This window comes from Arvicanthis niloticus, chromosome 8 (genome assembly GCF_011762505.2).
Source record: "Arvicanthis niloticus isolate mArvNil1 chromosome 8, mArvNil1.pat.X, whole genome shotgun sequence".
NCBI lineage: Eukaryota > Metazoa > Chordata > Mammalia > Rodentia > Muridae > Arvicanthis > Arvicanthis niloticus.
In genome coordinates this window covers 86,727,850-86,745,791 of record NC_047665.1, presented here as the reverse complement: position 1 = coordinate 86,745,791, position 17,942 = coordinate 86,727,850, and the positions used below count along the sequence as shown (strand labels likewise).

The 17,942-nt window shown below is 45.1% G+C and overlaps 1 protein-coding gene across 10 annotated transcripts in view; it reads left to right on the top strand.

Annotated features, from left to right (window-relative positions):
- The first annotated feature begins 4,747 nt into the window (after window positions 1-4,747).
- Window positions 4,748-17,942, top strand: part of Ilf3 (interleukin enhancer binding factor 3) — a 37,718-nt gene continuing 24,523 nt past the window's right edge. For 4 of the 10 annotated variants that reach the window (XM_034509759.2, XM_034509758.2, XM_034509756.2 and 1 more), the window contains exon 1: window positions 4,796-4,972. The gene's annotated coding sequence lies outside the window, so the exon portion shown is untranslated. Of the gene's footprint in view, window positions 4,973-17,942 lie in introns of all 10 variants that reach the window. The other 6 variants (XM_076939782.1, XM_034509762.2, XM_034509761.2 and 3 more) reach the window with 5 other exon arrangements.

The following is a 17,942-nucleotide window of genomic DNA, read 5'->3' as shown; positions in this document are numbered from 1 at the left end:
GAACATGTATGGCTTTGAAGAAGGAATGCTAGAATGGATGTATGTCTATCTGTCTGTCTGTCTGTCTGTCTGTCTGTCGGAATGTCTGTGTTTCTCCAGTTCTGTCAGCAAGCAGTGGGCCCAGGAGCAGAGGCAGAGGAGGGCAGGCTGGGTGTGATCCTCAGGGGCAGAAGTGAGAAACAGAGGCCCATCCACAGAGATTCGGAAATTCCAAGGTGTCTTCTCCCTCTCCTCTCCCCTCCCTTTCTCCCCCTCCCCTCTCCTTTCCTCTGTGATGGAGATGGGAGCTAAGGGCCCAGTTATGTTGGCCACTTTGCTTCGTGACTTTGGTGCAAAAGAAACTTCAGGGCTGTTGGGGTCTGGGAATTGTCACACAAACCACTCATATACCAATCTCCACTAAGTAAGAATAGTTTATTAAACCACACCATACTACTGGACCTCCAGGTCCACAAGAATTGTGGCACCAGTCCGTCCTTAGGGCAGGCTTTCTATATTAAGAAAACCAGGTTCAAAAGTTGAAAGGCAAACAGTGAAGTGGTACATTTTTGCCTAACTAGACAAAGTATTATCAGCTAACCTTTAAGCTGGTTGGTCCTGAGTGAGGTAAGTGAGATGGTGGACAGGTGGTGAACAGGTGATTTCAAAACATTGAGACAGCATGGTACAAGTGATCCAACGGTAACTTTTTGGGTTATTAGTAACATTCTTCAATGTCAGTTAAAGTAGTAACTATGAACTCAATCTGAATACAAATGGCTACATTTATGTTACTAATTGGTTTAGGGCGGAAATAAATTGGAAAGTTTGATAAAAAGTGTTTTAATATTTGTTTATTTATTTCTAGACTGTCTTTCTCTGTATAACAGCCTTGGCTGTCCTGGAACTCATTCTATAGGCCAGGTTGGACTTGAACTCAGAGTATCTGCCTGCTTCTGCCTCCTGCGTGTAAGATCAAAACAAGAAAAATATACCCTTCAGGTTAAGAGTTCTGTTTGTAAAACAGAATTAAAGAATAAATTCCTGTTTGTTTTTTTTTTTTTTTGTGTAAGATCAAAATAAGAAAAATATACCCTTCAGGTTAAGAGTTCTGTTTGTAAAACAGAATTAAAGAATAAATTCCTGGTTTTTTTTTTTTTTTTTTTTTTGTGTGTGTGTGTGTGTGTGTGTGTGTGTGTGTGTGTGTGTGTGTTAAGTCCTTGCAGGTTAAAGATTCTATTTGTAACTAAGAATACATTGTTCCTACTTCTTAGATCTGATGTAAAAGATGTTTCTCAATCTACATAGACTAAACTTGTAACCCCATTCAGATGATCTGTATCCTTACCCTTACTTCTTCTTCTTCATTTATCTTTTGTTTGTTTGTTTGAGACAGGGTTTCTCTGCATAGCTCTAGCTGCCCTGGCTTGCTCTGTAGACCAGGCTGGCCTTGAACACAGAAATCTATCTGCCTGCCTCTGCTTCCTGAGTTTTGGGATTAAAGGCATGTGCCACTATTGCCTGGTGTATGTGTATCTTTCTAACAATGTATAATAACCAACTTTCTCTCCTGTGACGTTATCTGATTCTAAAGAATGCTCTTCTGAACAATAAAGTTTGTCATGACCTGAGTAGAGCTAGCTATGTTGAACTTGATTAATTTTGTCTGTTGAAGGAGATCTCATTGCGGTCTCCAGGGATGTTGTCAGACTCCTGGAGTGAGTGTTCTGAAACCAAGAATAGAGGAGAGACAGAGACGTCATTGATGGACCAAAGTTAGGATGCTCTTGAAGGCTTCAATGCTGAGGCCAGTTTGCGCTCTCTCTCTCTCTCTCTCTCTCTCTCTCTCTCTCTCTCTCTCTCTCTCTCTCTGCTTCCCAAGTGCTGGGATTAAAGTTGTGGGCCACCACTGCTTGGTTGCATTCTCATTTTATACTCTAAAGCAACAGGTGAGCAAGGGAGGTTCTATAAAAGACTATGTGACAGCAGGTTGCTAAGGGCAACTGCCTTTTTTTTTTTTTTTTTTTTTTTTTTTGCTATTTCTCCAGGTCATTATGTTCCATGTAGCAGATGATGTCACATTTTACAAATATGCAGTACCAGCAGTGCTTTAAAAACTGAATATGTCAATAAATCAGTGTCCACCTTTTCTATCTTATTCTGTGTCACCTGCAAGTGTATATGTATACTAGGTGCATGATGCCTGAAGAGGTCAGAAGAGGGTGTTGGATCCCCTGGATGGCATCAAAAACATTGCAAGCTGCCATGCAGCTTCTGTAATTGACATCCAGGTCTTCTTCAAGAGCAACCAGTACTCTAAGCTGCTGAAACCCTTCTCCAGCCACAAAGCGCTGTTGCTCTTGCCTTTAGACTGGGTGTCACTACAGAGCCCTGATTGGTCTTGCACTTAGAGGTTTGCCTGCCTCTGCCTCCTGAGTACCATTATTAAAGGCTTGAAGGTCCACAACCAGCTAAAAATGTATTTAATTTTTACTTTCTTTATTAATGTTGGTATGTTTGTGGGTACCTATGAGGCCAGAAGAGAACATCAGAAGAGGGCCGGAATTAAAGGAAATCGTGAGCATACTGATATAGTTGCTAGGAACCAAATTTAGGTCCAGTCCCTATTAAAGATATTTTAATATAGGCTTAAGAAAAAGAATTGGCAGGTAAGGCTCCCCAGTGAGACTTTACTACAAGCACTCAGGTGCTATGAAGAAACTGACCTAGGTTCTCTGCCACAGTAATATGTGCTCTTAACACTGATCTTTCTCCAGCCCCATTTTCAATTTTAAAAGTTGTGGCACAAGCTGGAGGTGGCAAATGGTTTTCATTTCAGTATTCCAGAGGCAGAGGGAGGAGGCTCTCTACCCTTTGCTGAGATCGAGGCTAGCTTGGGTGAGACCCTATCTTAAAAAAAGAAAAAGTTGTGGTGCAGGAGCTGGCGAGATATCTCACTGGGCAAAGGTGCTTGCTACCAGGCCTGAGGACTCCAGTTTGATCCCCCGGATCCATCGAGAAGCTGATGCAGACAAGTTTGGAGGACACAGCTTGTCACAGTGGCCTTTGCCACAATGTGTCTAGCAGCTCACAAGGTAGTGTGGCCTGCCCTGACAATGGTGCACTTTTAAAAGACTAGCTCTTGTTGTGTGCTATACATGGGTTTACATGTTCACTTGTTCACTTGGGCAGAGGTGCATGTTGGTGCATGTTGGTCTGGTTGTCTTTATCACTTCTTCAGTCTGTCTCACTAATCCCAGAGTTAGCTAATTCTGCTAGGTTGGCTGGCTAATAAGACCCAAGGGATCCAGTGTGTCTACTTCCCCAGCCCTGGGTTCCAGTCGTACACTACCATGCTTGGCTTTTTACATGGGTGCAGATAACCAGCCCGAGTTCAATCCTGAGATCTCACACAAAGTAGAAATGTCTCTGACCTTCATATAGTGTGTGGCTACACAAACACACATACACAGAGAGAAAACAGAAAGACAGACAAGACAGAGACAGACACTGAGAAAGGCTGAAAGAAAAAAATTAGTAACATTTGTCTGCAGGGGTTGAGGAGGTGCCTCAGAAGTAACTCCAGTTCCAGAAGAGTCAACTTTTCTGACTTCCTTGGGATCCTGGCACATATGTGATGCATAGACACAACGTGTTGCAGACATACATGCAGTTAAAACACTAAACACATTTAAAAAAGAAATTAAAAATCCATCCGAAAACAAACCTCAGGAAAACCCTATTAACCATGTCTACCACTTGGTGGCGCTGTTAGAATAGGCATATCATTTAGAACGTCTTCCGGTATCAGAAGCATCTTAGGTCTCCTATAAATTGATTCAGTTATACATTTTTCCTCAATTTCAGACTTCGGGTGAGGCAGATCTCTAAAACCTATTAGCTGAGTTAAGAAGAAAAAAAGCCAGATCTAAACTCTTTTATTTGTTGATAGCAACAATAAATCCGTATAAATAGACTACAGATAAGAGGGAGGGAGGGGATCTGGGTGTTTTGAGAGCTTTACTCTTTATTCTTGTCTGGAATTTGCCTGTTTTGTGTGTGTGGTACGGGGCGGGGTCTGACCCAGGGACGCCTTAACAGAGGCAATCTACTAAACCCTCAGTTGCCTAGTGACATGGCTTTATTGGTAATCTAGCTACATCTAAGTGGAGGTAGAACCTTCGCGTTAAAAGTCAGTGTGGGCAAAACAGCATCTCAAAAATACAAAAATTAGGAACGGTGAGATGGCTCAGCAGCCTGACAACGTGAGTCTGAGCCCCTTGGCCTATCGCTGAGGAGCCCGGGACCAGTGTAGACGAACGCTTGTGCACGTCTTCCAACCGGGCGTCGGTCAACGAGCGGAGGCCGACTTCGAAACACGGCGCATGCGCACGCTCACGAACTGGGCCCACCCCGGCTTCATTGCGTCACGTGATAACCGCCGCTTGGAAAAACCGCCTTTGGAAAAACCAAACGAAATAGATGGGCTCTCATCAGGTGATACGGGTCTACCAATAGTGAAAACCAGTCAAGAAACAACAACGAAAGTCCTATCACATGATGAAAGCGAGGCCAGCCACTGTCATGTGACCGACCAAACCCGTGAGCGCACCGGCCTGACGTTGACGTCACGCAATCAGACGGAGTAGTTAGGTCAACGTCACGTGATACGGCGCACCGTGCCCCGCCCAGCACATTTCGTCTCACCCGCCCACTGGGGGTTGGGCCTAGATGGATCGCCCACGTGACGCGGGGGCGGGGCGCTTCCAGTCACGTGGTGCTGCACCTCCCCGGCGCGCGCCCGCCCGCCCGCTCGCCCCCGGTCCCCGGCTCCTCCTCCTCTTCTCGCCATTGCAGTTGGGACTGAAGCAGCCCCGGCGAAAACCGCGTGGCTTTTTTTTTTTTTTTTTGAGGGGGGGGTTGTGAAGACTCCGGAAGGCTGGTGGCAGGAGGGCGGCGGCGCCTGAGGTCGAAGGACGTGAACGCCGACAAGGTAAGCAGCAATGTGGCGTCTCCCGCCTCTGCCCCTCCCCCCGCCCGTTCTCCCGCTTGTCAGCGAAGGCTGGGCTAAGAGGACGCTAGTGACAGGGCTGTTACTGTCCCGCCGACCCTCCTCTTCGCTTGGATCTTCCATCTCTCAGCGTCTCGCTCCTTCCTCCTCCGGCCTCGCTCCCGCGCTTGGCCGTTACTCTCCCCCATTGTGCCGAGGAAACAAAATGGCGGCGGCAGTGCCCCCGTGCGCGCGCATCCATTCTCCCCCTTCGTGGCCCCCTTGGCCCAGGCCTGGGCGCTGCTCCCCGGGGGTGCGCACGCACTGTGGTACCCTCCCCTCTCCCTGGGCCGCTTACTTTCCCCTAGCCGGAGCTTTTGTCTGTTGCTTTGGACCCGCGCACGCGCGCACGTGTTGGAGCACACACCCCCTCACATCCAGAGCATCCCAGCGGGCGCAGAAGGGAAAACTCTCCCTCCTTTACTCGCTTTACCTCTTTGTTCAGGTACATCCCTGGCTTCTATGAGGATGCCAGGTTCACCCCACTTCCCATGGCGGGAAACGTTTCTTTGTCCCGAACGCTGTCCTGAGCGGGGTACCTGGAAACCCTTTCCCTAGAAGATCCTTGAGCGAAGAAGCATTTATGGACTCGTCGAATTCTCGAAGCCCGGATCTGTAGATTTCCTCCAAATCCAGAGCCAAACTTAGATCGTTTGAGTTTCCCGACCTTTTAGACTAGGTGGTTTTCATTCATGGTGATTCCCAGCTATGCTTCTAATCCCCAAAACGGTGATGTGGTGTGATGGTTGGGGCCCTGTGCTCTGTAGATTGGCATGATTGAAGTCTTCTGAACGTGCGAGCTTTACATTTTATTTTTTCAAGTAGTTGAGTGGTGGGAATTCACCTTAGGTTATTCCATGATTGGGGTAAGCTACTTGGGGTGTATAACGGTCTGTTTGATTTACTCCGTTAAGGATCAAAACTGGGAAGAGTAAGCCGTCTCTTAGCGAAATTGCTGGTAAGTTGGTGTTTAGGATACGTGTTGGATCAGCAAAGAGGCCTCAGTTTCTGTGATACCCCTCGCTGTTGGGATTCAAGTATTCTCAATGTATCCTTCTGGTTTAAAATTCTGTTCTATTTAAATTGTCCAGTATGATGATGATGTCGTGTCCACAGGAAAAGGAAAGGTTTAGGACTTCTAGTGTTTTTCCCTCAGGTTTTTGTGGGTGGGATCCTCTGCTGATTGATTATAGAGTTCTACCACTATTCTCTGAGTGAGGCCCTTTGGAGTAGTTACTGCGGTCACTCAGCCTTGTGAATGAAGTGTGAGGAATAGCGGCAAAAGAGAAAGGCAGGTACTACCTACTGCTCTTGTCCAGTAGAGCTGAGGGCGTTATCCCTTAGCTGTAATGTTGTGGGTAGCTCCTGGCTGCTGAGGTTTGTGAATGGAATCTGCAGGCCCTGGGTATTTTGGGTGTAAGTCTGCAGTCCACATTGGAGGCTGGTGATTAGTGCCAGTCTGGCCTTGGCAAAGCTGGGCGCTGTATCAGGCTCTATCTGCTGATTTTGGACCAGCCTGGGATTTCCCTCCTGCTGGAGCTGAAAAAGGCGTGATTGTTTTCAGTTTTTCTGATGTAACTTAATGGATACCTGTAGGCAGAAGTTCCTTTGGCCTAATATCGTTTTCTAGGCTCATGTTACTGTGAGTAATCTGTGTGTGTTACTCTTTATTTCTCTCAACTTCTGGTCTTTGACTAACTTGGTATTGCTAAAGTTTTGCTTTTTTTTTTTTTTTTTTTTTGTCTTCTTTATTTTGAAGTAGTGTCTCACTGTGTAGGCCTTGAATTTGGAATCCTGCCTTAGCCTTCTCAGGGCTGGATTATGTTTCTATGTCAGTACACCAGGTCTTTGTCCCCCAACCCCCACTCTTTTGCTCTTTGGGCAAGGCCTCCTGGTGTGGTCAGGACTTGGCACAGGAGGATGGTATAGATGTGAGTTAGAAGAGTCTTTTTTGCACAGGACCTCACTGTGTAGCCTGGGTGGCCTCCTGACTTGGAGATCCTCTTGTCTCTGCTTCCTGAGTGCTGGGATCAAAGGAGTGTGCCACCACATCTTGCTAGAAGTTCTTTCTGAGCAGGGACAGCTTCTCTTTGCTCTCTCCCTCTCCAGATAGAGTCTCACTTTGAAGTCCTTACTGGCCCCGAAGTGCCTTAATCTGAGGCAGGGATTGCAGGCTGTGCTGGCTGTATGCCTTTTGTTTTTTGAGTTCCTTGTTACTTTTCTGGGTCTAGGGGAGTGATTCTTATGCTCAAGAAGTGTAGATACCTCTCTTAGCTGTGCGGATACATTTTATTGTAAGTGATACATTTAAGTCCTGATCAGCTACCTATTGTCAGTTCTTTGATTACTTGATCCATTCTGAAAGATGGGTAACCTCACCATCAAGTATATCAATGTGTGTGGCCCATGAACTTGCAACTTTTTTTTTCTTTCTTGAGACTGTGTAGATCAGGCTGGCCTCAAACTCAGAGATCCACCTCTTTTTGCCTCCAGACTGCTGGGATTAAAGGCATGCCACTACTGGCCACCTTTTTTTTTTTTTTTTCCTTTCTTTTTCTTTCTTTCTTTTTTTTTTTTTTTTTTAAAGAGGGACAAGTGTTGTAGTCCAGGTTAGCCTAGTTTAGACTTTCCAGTGGTGGGGCTGCCACCCTGCAGGTGATTGAGCCTTTTAGTGCATTAGGACTTATTATTCATATGTTCTATATATGGTGCTTTTTCTTTGATTATAGTAAAGTCCTCGGAGAGAAAGATTTATTTACTATTTTCAGTGGTTTAGAATTAGCAAAAGAGGCTTGATTGAAGTCTCCACAGTGAACGAAGAGGGCTGTGGTTTTTGGAGCGAGTATTGATGCAGCCTTCTGCAGCTGTGTCTGAAGCCACAGTGGCTGCCTCGTCCCAGCTTCCTTAGCAAGTTCTGGAACAGAAGGGAAGGCAAGGGTGTGAGCCTCGTCTGTCCTAAACTTTCTAAGTAAGCATTTACTAGTTTGGGTATGTTAGGTCCTTGAGATTTTTACAAGACAATATGTCTTAGGTGATCCTTTTTATAACAGTGGACAGTTGGACACTGAAGTCACTTTTTCTTTATGGATGTTTTGCCTGCATGTATGTTTGCACATCACATCTGTGCCTTAAAGTACCTGAGGAGATCAAAAGAGGGCATTGGATCCTATGAAGAAGCTGGAGTTATGGATGGCTGTGAACCAATATGTGGGTGGTGCACAAGTGCTCTAAAAGCCTCTCTTCAGCCTCTAGCTTCTCTTTGTCTTTGTTAAATGTCTTGTAGAGGGGTGTCCAGTAACTTTGTGTCTGATGTAGATATGAAAATGAAGATATAAGGGAGGGCAGGCAAGATGGCTCTGTGAGGAAAGGTACTTGCTGCCAAGCTTGACAACTTTGTTCTGTTTGTAGTTCCGCATGTAATGAGAGGGCTCCCGTTGTTGTTCTGACCTGAGCATGTTGGCCATAGTGAAATGGGTGTCCCACACCACACACACAGCAAACACATGGAGTGAAAAGTTAAAGGACAGAAACACAAGTAGTTTAATAGTTTGTTTTCTGTCTTGCTACTGTGCATGTTACGATTTTTGGGAGATGATACCCAAGGCCTTGTGCATCCAGTTCTAAACGATTAGCTATGGTCGAAGCCCTTCAAAGTATAACTGATTTGAAAAGAAATAATTGTTTGTTTGTTTGTTTGTTTGTTTTGGTTCTTTGAGATAATGGTTTCTCTGTAACACTGGCTGTCCTGGAACTCCCTTTGTAGATCAGGCTGGTCTCAAATTCAGAGATCTGCCTGTCTCTGCCTCCTGAGTGCTGACATTAAAGGTGTGAGCCACCGTCTGTTGAAAATGTACTTATTATTTAAGAGCCTTTCTTTCTTTACACTAAAAAATGTTTTAATTATGTGTCTGTGTTTGGGTATGTGCAAGTGAGCACAAATGGCCAAAGAGGACTGTGGTATTTGTTGGATTTCCTACCCATTGTGGGTTCTGGGAATCAAATGGGTCCTCTGCAAGAACAGTATGAGTTCCTAACCACCGAGCCATCTTTATCCAGTAACCCCCCCCATAAGATATTTGCCCTCTTTTTTGAGTCAAGGTTGCACTTTGTAGTCCTGGCTGGCCTGTGGTTTCTGTGCATCAACCTCAAAAGAGATATGTTCCTGAGCTTTGAGTTTGTGCTACCGTTTCTTCCTTTTTGTTGACCTAGCTGTGGCTGTTCTGGAACTTGCTTTGTAGATCAGGCTGACCTGGAACTCACATAGATCCACCTCCACCTGCAGTTATATGTATGGGTCATCACACCCAAGTTTTCTTTCTTAAATTTGTTGCAATTTTGATTGTGTGTGTTTATGCACATGCGTGAGTACAGGTACTGTCAATTGCCAGAAGAGGATGTTGGATTCCTTGGAGCTGGAATTGCATGGATGCTGGAAACAGACCTTAGGTCCTCTACAAGGGTAGCATGTATTCTTAACCATTCTGTCCCCCTTCTTCCCTTTCTTGAGACAGGGTTTCACTGTGTAGTATGAACTTGTAGCCAGTGTCTGTGTGCTGTATGTGTGTGTTTTCCCCTTCAAGACAGGGTTTCTCTGTGTAACAGCTCTGGCTGTCCTGGCACTCACTCTGTAGACCAGGCTAGCCTTGAAATCACAGATCTGCCTGCTTCTCCTGAGGGCTGGTATTAAAGGTGTGTGTCACTACTGCCTAACCCTGGTGTATGGTTTTAAGGAATGAAGTATTGCCTTAGATTTGTTTCTGGGTGGACACTTTGGGAGTTTTTGCAGGTTAATTGTTGCTCTTCATTCATAATTTATTTTAAAAAGCCCAAGCCAGAAAACTAGGGCTGTAGTCTCAGGAGGCTGTAGCAAAGGATGGTGTGACCCTGGGAATTGAGGGGAGCAGAGTTAGACCCATTTAAAAACAATACCAGAGTGTAGGTCCCAGCATTGTAGAAAAAACTGCTCAATCTCTGTACACAGGGACTTGGGCAGCCATGCAGAAAGGGGTCTCTAGTCAGTGTTCTGAGAGGTACTGCAGGATGCCTGACCACAGCTGTACCACTTAGGTGTGTATCTGCCTTGGGGAGGGGAGTTTGAATTATTTTTGGTGTCTTTGCTTGAGTCTATTATTTATTCATTTAATTTTCTTCTGCCATTAAAAATCCAGGGCCTCAGACATGCAAAGCAAAGATGTCATGTAGCCCAGGCTAGCCTTGACCTGCAGGTTACAAAAGCCTATAAAGTTAGCAGGATGGAGGCTGAGGCAGAAAGGTGTCAAGTTTGAGGTTAGCCTGAGCTACCAAGTAATACACTGTGTCAAAACAAAAGTGAGTAGACAGGGTGATTACCTTTAATGGAGGAAGCAGAGGGGAGTTGATCTTGGTGAGTTTTAAGATCAGCCTGGTTCACAGTGAGTTCCAGGTCAGGTAGGGATACATAGTGAGACTCTATCCATGCCCTCAGACCCCCACAAAAAAAATGAAAATAAAATGGGGGCTTAGTAGTGGTAAAGAACACTTTGTTTTTCCAGAAGACTCAATTTTGGTTCCAAGCACCCAGGTCTGGAGACTCACAGTTACCTGAAAGTCAGGCTCCAGGAAATCCAACACCCTCTCCTGGTTTCTACTGCATACATTTGGCATCCACATACACATAAATAAAAATAAATCTTAGTATTAAAGGGGAAAAAAAGAAAAAAGATGGAAGATGGACCTGTGAGGTAGCTCATGGCTAAAGGCGCTTGTTACATAAGCCCAAGCAACAGGGGAAGAGAAAGCTGACCCTTGCGTCACTTCTCTGACCTCCATGAACAGAATGTAGAGCATGTATGTGCACACAAAATAAAGAACAAAAATATGGAAAATTTCATTTTGGATTTTTTTTTTTTTTTTGAAACAGGGTTTCTTTTTGTAGCTCTCTGGCTGTCCAGGAACTCTATTTGTAGACCACGATGACCTTGAACTCAGAGATCTGCCTGCCTCTGACTCCTGCTGGATTAAGTGCTGGATTAATCTGGTAAGGTTCTGGGGAAACATATTTTAAGAAAAAACAACCTAGCCGGCAGTGGTGGCGCACGCCTTTAATCCCAGCACTTGGGAGGCAGAGGCAGAGGCAGGCGGATTTCTGAGTTCGAGGCCAGCCTGGTCTACAGAGTGAGTTCCAGAACAGCCAGGACTACACAGAGAAACCCTGTCTCGAAAAACAAAAACAAAAAAAACAAAAAAAAAAAAAAAAAAAAAAAAAAAAAAAAAAAAAAAAAAAAAAAGAAAGAAAGAAAGAAAAAACAACCTAGCTGGCAGATCTCTGAATTTGAGGCCAGCCAGGCAGGTATGTCAAGTTCAGGACAACTAGGCCTATCAGAGACCCTATCTTATCAGCCCTCCCCACAAACCACTACAACCAACCTTTCATAGTGTTGTTGGGGGTCTGGCCCATGTGTGTTCTGGCTAAACTTTATACCACCTGTGTATACACAGGAATGCTGTGTAGCAACAGTGGAGCACAGTATATATGAGCCATGTCGGGTTTTGTTTGTTAAGACAATATCACTGTGAGGACTTGGGTTGATCCTCACTTGTCAGTTGTGCTGCTCAGCTCAAGTGCTGTTGAGAACGCAGATTCACAGCACCATGCCCCGCATGAATGAGTGTGAGGGAGGCTGTAGCGCAGCCAGGGCAGAGAAGAATGGCAAGTTGCACATTCTACAGTAGCTTCACTTTCTTTGTGTGAGGTGTATGTTTGTGTGCACCTGTATGTGTTCACCTGTGTATGTGCCTATAGAGGTCAGAGGAGGACATTGCATATCCTGCTGGATCACTTTTTTTTTTTTTTTTTTTTTTTTTTTTTGACTTATTCCCTTGAGCCAGAGTCTCCACTAAACCCAGAGCTGGCCATTTCAGCTAGACTGATTGGTAGACCCCATGCCTGGCCATTGCTAGGGATTCAAACTCTGGGCCTTGTATTTGTGTAAAAAAGTGTTGTTTATTGCCTACTGAGCCATCACGCCAGCCCAGTAATTCTGTGTCTGATATTCTTTCTCCCTTTTTGTGGTGGTTGGATTTAAACCAGGGCCTCTTCCTTTACCACTGAGATATGCCTTCACCCTCTGACATTCTTAACATGACGGTTGGGTGAGTGGGTGCCAGTGGTTATGGGTGGTAGGGTCCTTGCCCTGGGCAGTCTTCTTTGTCTCCATGTGCTAGTATCAGAGTCTTGGTCAGGCTGTTGTTGCATTCTGGTTTTGTAAGTTGTATAGAATTGCATACTAGAGTATAGTGTGTTTTTCTGGCTTCTTAGAGCAGCATGTGTGGCTGTAGTTATTTCAGAATGAAATCTCATTCACCACACTGAACAGGGCATCTGTCCTCCCCAGGACAGGCATAGGTAACAGAGCAAGAACCCATCTTCTTCCTCTCTTTTCTCTAGTGCATGTATGTGTGGTGTCTTCCCCTTGTGGATGTTGCATGTGATGTGTAGATGCTAGTGTACGTGTGTGTACAAGTGAATGTGGAAGGCCAAAGCTGAAACCAGGTGGCTTCCCTTGCTTGCTCTCCATTTGATTGAGGCAGGGTTTCTCAGATGGACACAGAACAGATTTGCTGGCCAGCTTGTTCAAGTAGTTCTTTGCCACCGATCCACCCCCCCCCAACCCCCCATGCTGGGATTAACTGGGCTGTTGTGTGGAATCTGAGACTCCAAACTGGTTCTCAGTTGCATAGTGAGCACTTTGTCACTGAACCCTCTCCCCAGCTCAGGACTCCAGTTCTTTAACAATGTTAACATAAAGAACTGGCAGTGTGTTTGACTTGAAGAATTCTTACCAGTTTGCCTAAGACCACTTTCAGCACCTCCAGAAAAGTGAAAAGGTAACCTTTGCTATAAGAAATCACACCTGTGTGCTAGCTGCTAACATGGTTTGAGAGGTGGTCCTGTTTTCCCTCCTAACTAGAGAAAGCATATTGAGAAGAAGTAAACAGTAAATTGAACACTACGGTGTTTTTTGTTTTTTTTTTTAAAGGTCTTATCTGGGCATGGTGTACCTTTAATCAGCATTTGTGAGACCGAGGCAAGCAGATCTCTGTGAGTTACAGGCCAGCCAGGGTTATGCAGTGAGACCCTGTTTAACAAACAAGTTCTCTAAGCTTGAGAATTCCTTTTCTTGCTGCAGGCTGTCTCTGGCTTGAGCTTGGGGAGGGAAGGTTGTCTGCTGTCCCTCCCTGCCTGCCAGCACACTGGGAAAAGGGTCCTTATAGTCCCTTGGAGTTTTGTTAAATATCTTCCACAATATTGCCGTCTCTCACAGTTCAGGAACAGTTGATAATTTTGCTACATCATATTTTTAGTATTGTAGTTCTGACCGCAGAGTTGTAGGTACATTGGTTTTTTTTTCAGTTATGGGAACAAATCCCCTTAGTCTGCACATAAAAGGCTTGTGTGCTATTGCACCACTGCACTGCCCACGTTGTCCTGTTGATCCTTACAGTCACCACCCGCTCTGACCTAGAGCTGTTTGTCTGTTTGTTTGTGTTTGTTTGTTTTGGTTTTTTGAGACAGGGTTTCTCTGTGTAGCCCTGGCTGTCCTGGAACTCACTCTGTAGACCAAGGTGGCCTCGAACTCAGAAATCCGCCTGCCTTTGCCTCCCAAGTGCTGGGACTAAAGGAGTGCGCCACCACTGCCTGGCGGGTTTTTTTCTTTAAAAAAAATTTCTCTGTGTGTGTTTTGCCTGCATGTATGTATTTATGCATCATATGTTTGTAGTGCCCATCAAGCTGTATTCCCAGCACACACCCTACCTTCTTTTTTTCTGGTCTCACTGTATAACTCTAGTTAGCCTGGAACTCCTTATGCAGACCTGGCTAGTCTCAGAGATTCACCTGCCTTTGCCTCCTGAATGCTGGGATTAAAGGCTTATGCCACCACAACACCTGACAGAGTCTCCTGTAGCTAGAGATACAGGAGTTTGTAAGCCGATCAGTGTGGCTGCTGGGAACTGAACTCAACTATATATCTTTTTGAGACAAGGTCTCTTGCACCGTAGGTTTGCCTTGGTTTTGGGATTACAGGACGACATCACACCTGCTCATTAAGGATTAAGGATGTCTTTTTTTTTTTTTTTTTTTTTTTTTTAAGAATTATTTATTTTAGGTATATGAGTACAGTGTAGCTGCCTTCAGACACACCAGAAGAGGGCATCAGATCACATTACATATGTTTTGAGCCACCATGTGGTTGCTGGGAATTGAACTCAGGACCTCTGGAAGAGCAGTCAATGCTCTTAACTGTTGAGCCACCTCTCCAGCCCTCATTAAGGATGTCTTAATAACAAAGATACAGGGAAGACCTTGAAAGGGTCCAGTCCTTCACATTAATATTTGAATTGAAGGCCATTCTCGTTCATTTTTGCATGGCTGTAGAAACTGGTACAGGTGGAACAAGGGCCCCTTGAGAGAATTAGGATTGAGGTTTTCTTTTTAACTTTACAGTAAACACCTTTCTTTCCTCCCTCTCCCCTCCCTCCCTCCCCCTCTCTCTCTCTCTCTCTCTCTCTCTCTCTCTCTCTCTCTTTCTTTCTGTGTAAGGGCCCTGCATATATACACCCAATGCATGCAGTATTCTCAGAGACAAGAGGAGGAAGGAGGAGGCTATCAGATCTCCTGGAACTTCAGATCTCCTGGAACTGGAGTTAAAGATGCAGATGGTTGTGAGTTGCTGTGTGGATGCTGGGAGCTGAGCTAGCCTTGAGAATTGAGATTTGTATGAGGGCTTTTGATCTCTTGTCAAAGTTTAGATTGTTGGCAGCTGGCTGGGCTGCTTTTTGATTGCTGGAATCTGTGGTGGAATCAAAGAAGGTGAAGGAAGGAACTGCTGAGTGCTGCACAGTGCTGTCAGCCTAAAGCCACATTTAATGTAAGATGAGGATGCCCCTTACTTCAGGACCATTCCCCATAGTGTTGGGAAGGCTTGAGGATTTTCTGGTTTGTTCTTTGGCAGGGCAGTGTTGCAAACATTACCTTGTATGTAATTAGAGGTGGAAAGATGTGCAGCACACCATAGGCTTAAGGCTTTGTGTAGACTTGTAATCCTGCTTCTGTAAGAAAGGGAGAGAATGTGTTCCTTGTCCCTGACCACTTGGAAGCTCTTAATCTCCATGCCTCCCTCAGCCCTCAGCTTCTCAGAGAGACTGGTTGGTGTCTGCTGTGGGTTGTCCTGATGCTGTCTGTACTGTGATGCTGATTCTGCTTCCTCTAGAGGGGCTGCCCCTGACAAGCAGCCCAGCACATACTCAGGTGACCTCATGTGAATGTTCTCCCCATTTTAACTGCTCAGTAAAGGCTAGAACCTATCTATAATTGGCAGTGGAGTTTTGAGTGGGACTGGAAGTTTGAGAGTGGGTGCAGGAAAAGAAGCAGAAGAGTATGAGAGTGGACAGAAGAAGGGGAAGAGGAGGAAGCCATTATTAACGTGGCCAGGAAAGCAAGGGGTCTTATAGCTGGGGACCAAATTGGTATAGTGTTAGATCTGCCCAATCTAGGCTTATAGCTTATAATTAGAATAACTGGATTTTTTTTTTTATAGACTTTTGGGGTTGGAAATTCCAGCAATGGTTGTCCTGGTGCCTGAGCTTGAGTCCCAGCCCTGGAGACAGGTGTAGATTCTGTGTGGAGTGATGTGGCAGGGCCTGGGGACCTCTTGCTAATTTTGTTTCTACCTAAGAATCTTTCATTTAGGAAGAGTCTCTGCTCCTGGGAGGACTGCTGGTCAGTTCATGACATGCGTATCTGGGCTCACACAGAGACAGGGAGGCTTGCTTGGTAGATCTTTAGGGCAGCCTACCTCTGTCATTATTCACAGATAATTAGTTCTTTTGTTTGTTTTGTCCAATTGAAAGGAGAGCCATCTCTGAGAGAGGGCCCAGGGAGGGTACACTGTAGGTAGGCCAGGTGTGGTCATTGGCAGCCTTATGGATCTTCCTGAGTTCAACTTGGTGGGCCTATTGGTGGCATCAGAGGATCAAATTAGGCAGCGTCTGTTGCTAAGGCAAGTCCATGTGTTTTCTGCTCAGCACTGATGGTGGTAATCACAAGGTTAACAGGATGCTGCTATGAAGAAGACAATACTGGGGTGCTGCTCTTTTGTGATGCTGTAGCCCAAATGAATACCTCAATTCCTGTGGTTAGAGGAGTTTTGGCTTCTTTCTCCTTCTCACAGTGTCTCAACTATGTAGCCAAGGCTGGCTGTGAACCCTGCATCCTTAGGTCTTCTAAACTCTGGGATTGTGGGTTGGTGCCACCACTCTGTTTATGCAGTGCTGGGGTGGGAACCCAGGGCCCCTGCATTGGTATTCCTCACCTCTCCAGCCGAGCTCCAGCCACAGCCTCCAAGTGTTGTTAAGTCCTTCAATCACCTGGGCCAATTGTCTTCTGCCTAAAAAACGTTCAGAATAGTGTAGTGAATTGTTTTCCTCTTGTTATTTTCGTGGGCTAATAGATTTGTATTTGGCTGTGCTGAATCCCTTTTATGTATGATTTGTAACTTGTATATAAGACAAAACAGGTTCAGATTTGCAACAGAGAACTTGACAACTGTAAGCACACTGAAGTTGCTCACTGACATCACTCTGGCTGTCCTGGATTTCTTACACTGTATATGATCTGTAGGTTCTGTCCGTCCCTCAAGCATTTGAATTATCTCATTTTTGCTTTCTTAGTGTTTGTGTGTGTTTCTTCTTGTGTTTGCTCACTGATAGTGCATGGAAGGCCCGGAGGCTAGTGTAAGGTTGTCACCCTCAGTTGTTTTCCACCTTAGGTTTTGAGACAGTGTCACTCACAGAACCTGGTGTTTGTTTTTTCTGCTAGACTGGCTGGCTAGCCAACATCAGTAATCTGCCTGTCTTTCCTCCCCAGTGTTGGGGTTACAGACCAACACTAACTACAATGCTTGACTTACATGGGTGCTGATGATCCAAACTCAGGTCCTCATGCATTCACTTGACCCACTAAACCATCTTCCCAGGCCAGTTCTTCATTTAAGAAGGTAATTTATTGTGTATATTTTGGAGTGTGCTGTTTGTGTGTGCATGCCTCGAATATGAATACACAGGGCAGATAAGGATATCAATGTCCTGTTCTGTTCCTCCACTTATTTCCCCTGAAAAGGGCTTCTCTCTGGACCTGGAGGTAGACTGGTAGCTAGCAGATCCTTCTGTTTTAACCTCCTACAGCACTGGGATTTATAGGTGGGTGCAGCCATGCCTAGCACCTCCATTTTCCTTTTTTTTTTTTTTTTTTTTTTTTTTTTTTTTTTTTTTGATGCATTTAAGACCAAGGAGCAGAGTGATGCCTGCCATCTTACAAAGTTGTTTGCAGTTCAGTATTTGTTCACAGTTCTTCTAATTTGGGGTGTTTTCTTGAGTTTTGTTTTTCGTTTGTGAGACAGGGTGTCATTAATAAAACCTAATTTTTGTGTGGGTTTTTCACCTTCATGTTTGTGTACCATGTGTGTGCAGTGCCTGCAGAGGCCAGAAGAGGATGTTGGATCCCCTGGAACTGGAGTTACAGGAGATGGAGATGGTTGTGAGTCACTTTGTTTTGCTGAGAACTGAATCTAGGTCCTCTGCAAGAAGAGCAGGAAGTGCTCTAACTACTGAGCCATCTCTGCAGCCCCAGATTGTTTTTCTTATTAACACTGGTTCTGTTTTATTCCAGTGATACTTTATTATGTCTCCTAGGATGAAAAACTCTTGGCTAGACTAAATACCACATTCAAGCTTAGCATCAGTAGTTGTTAAAGGGCTTTAAGCCTTAGCCAGCACCAGGGCTACCCACTGGGAGACTGGAGCCACAACTTTTACAGGAGCAACATTGGCTCACCTCAGAAGCCCCCTTGATGTTTAATTTTAAAATACATATATA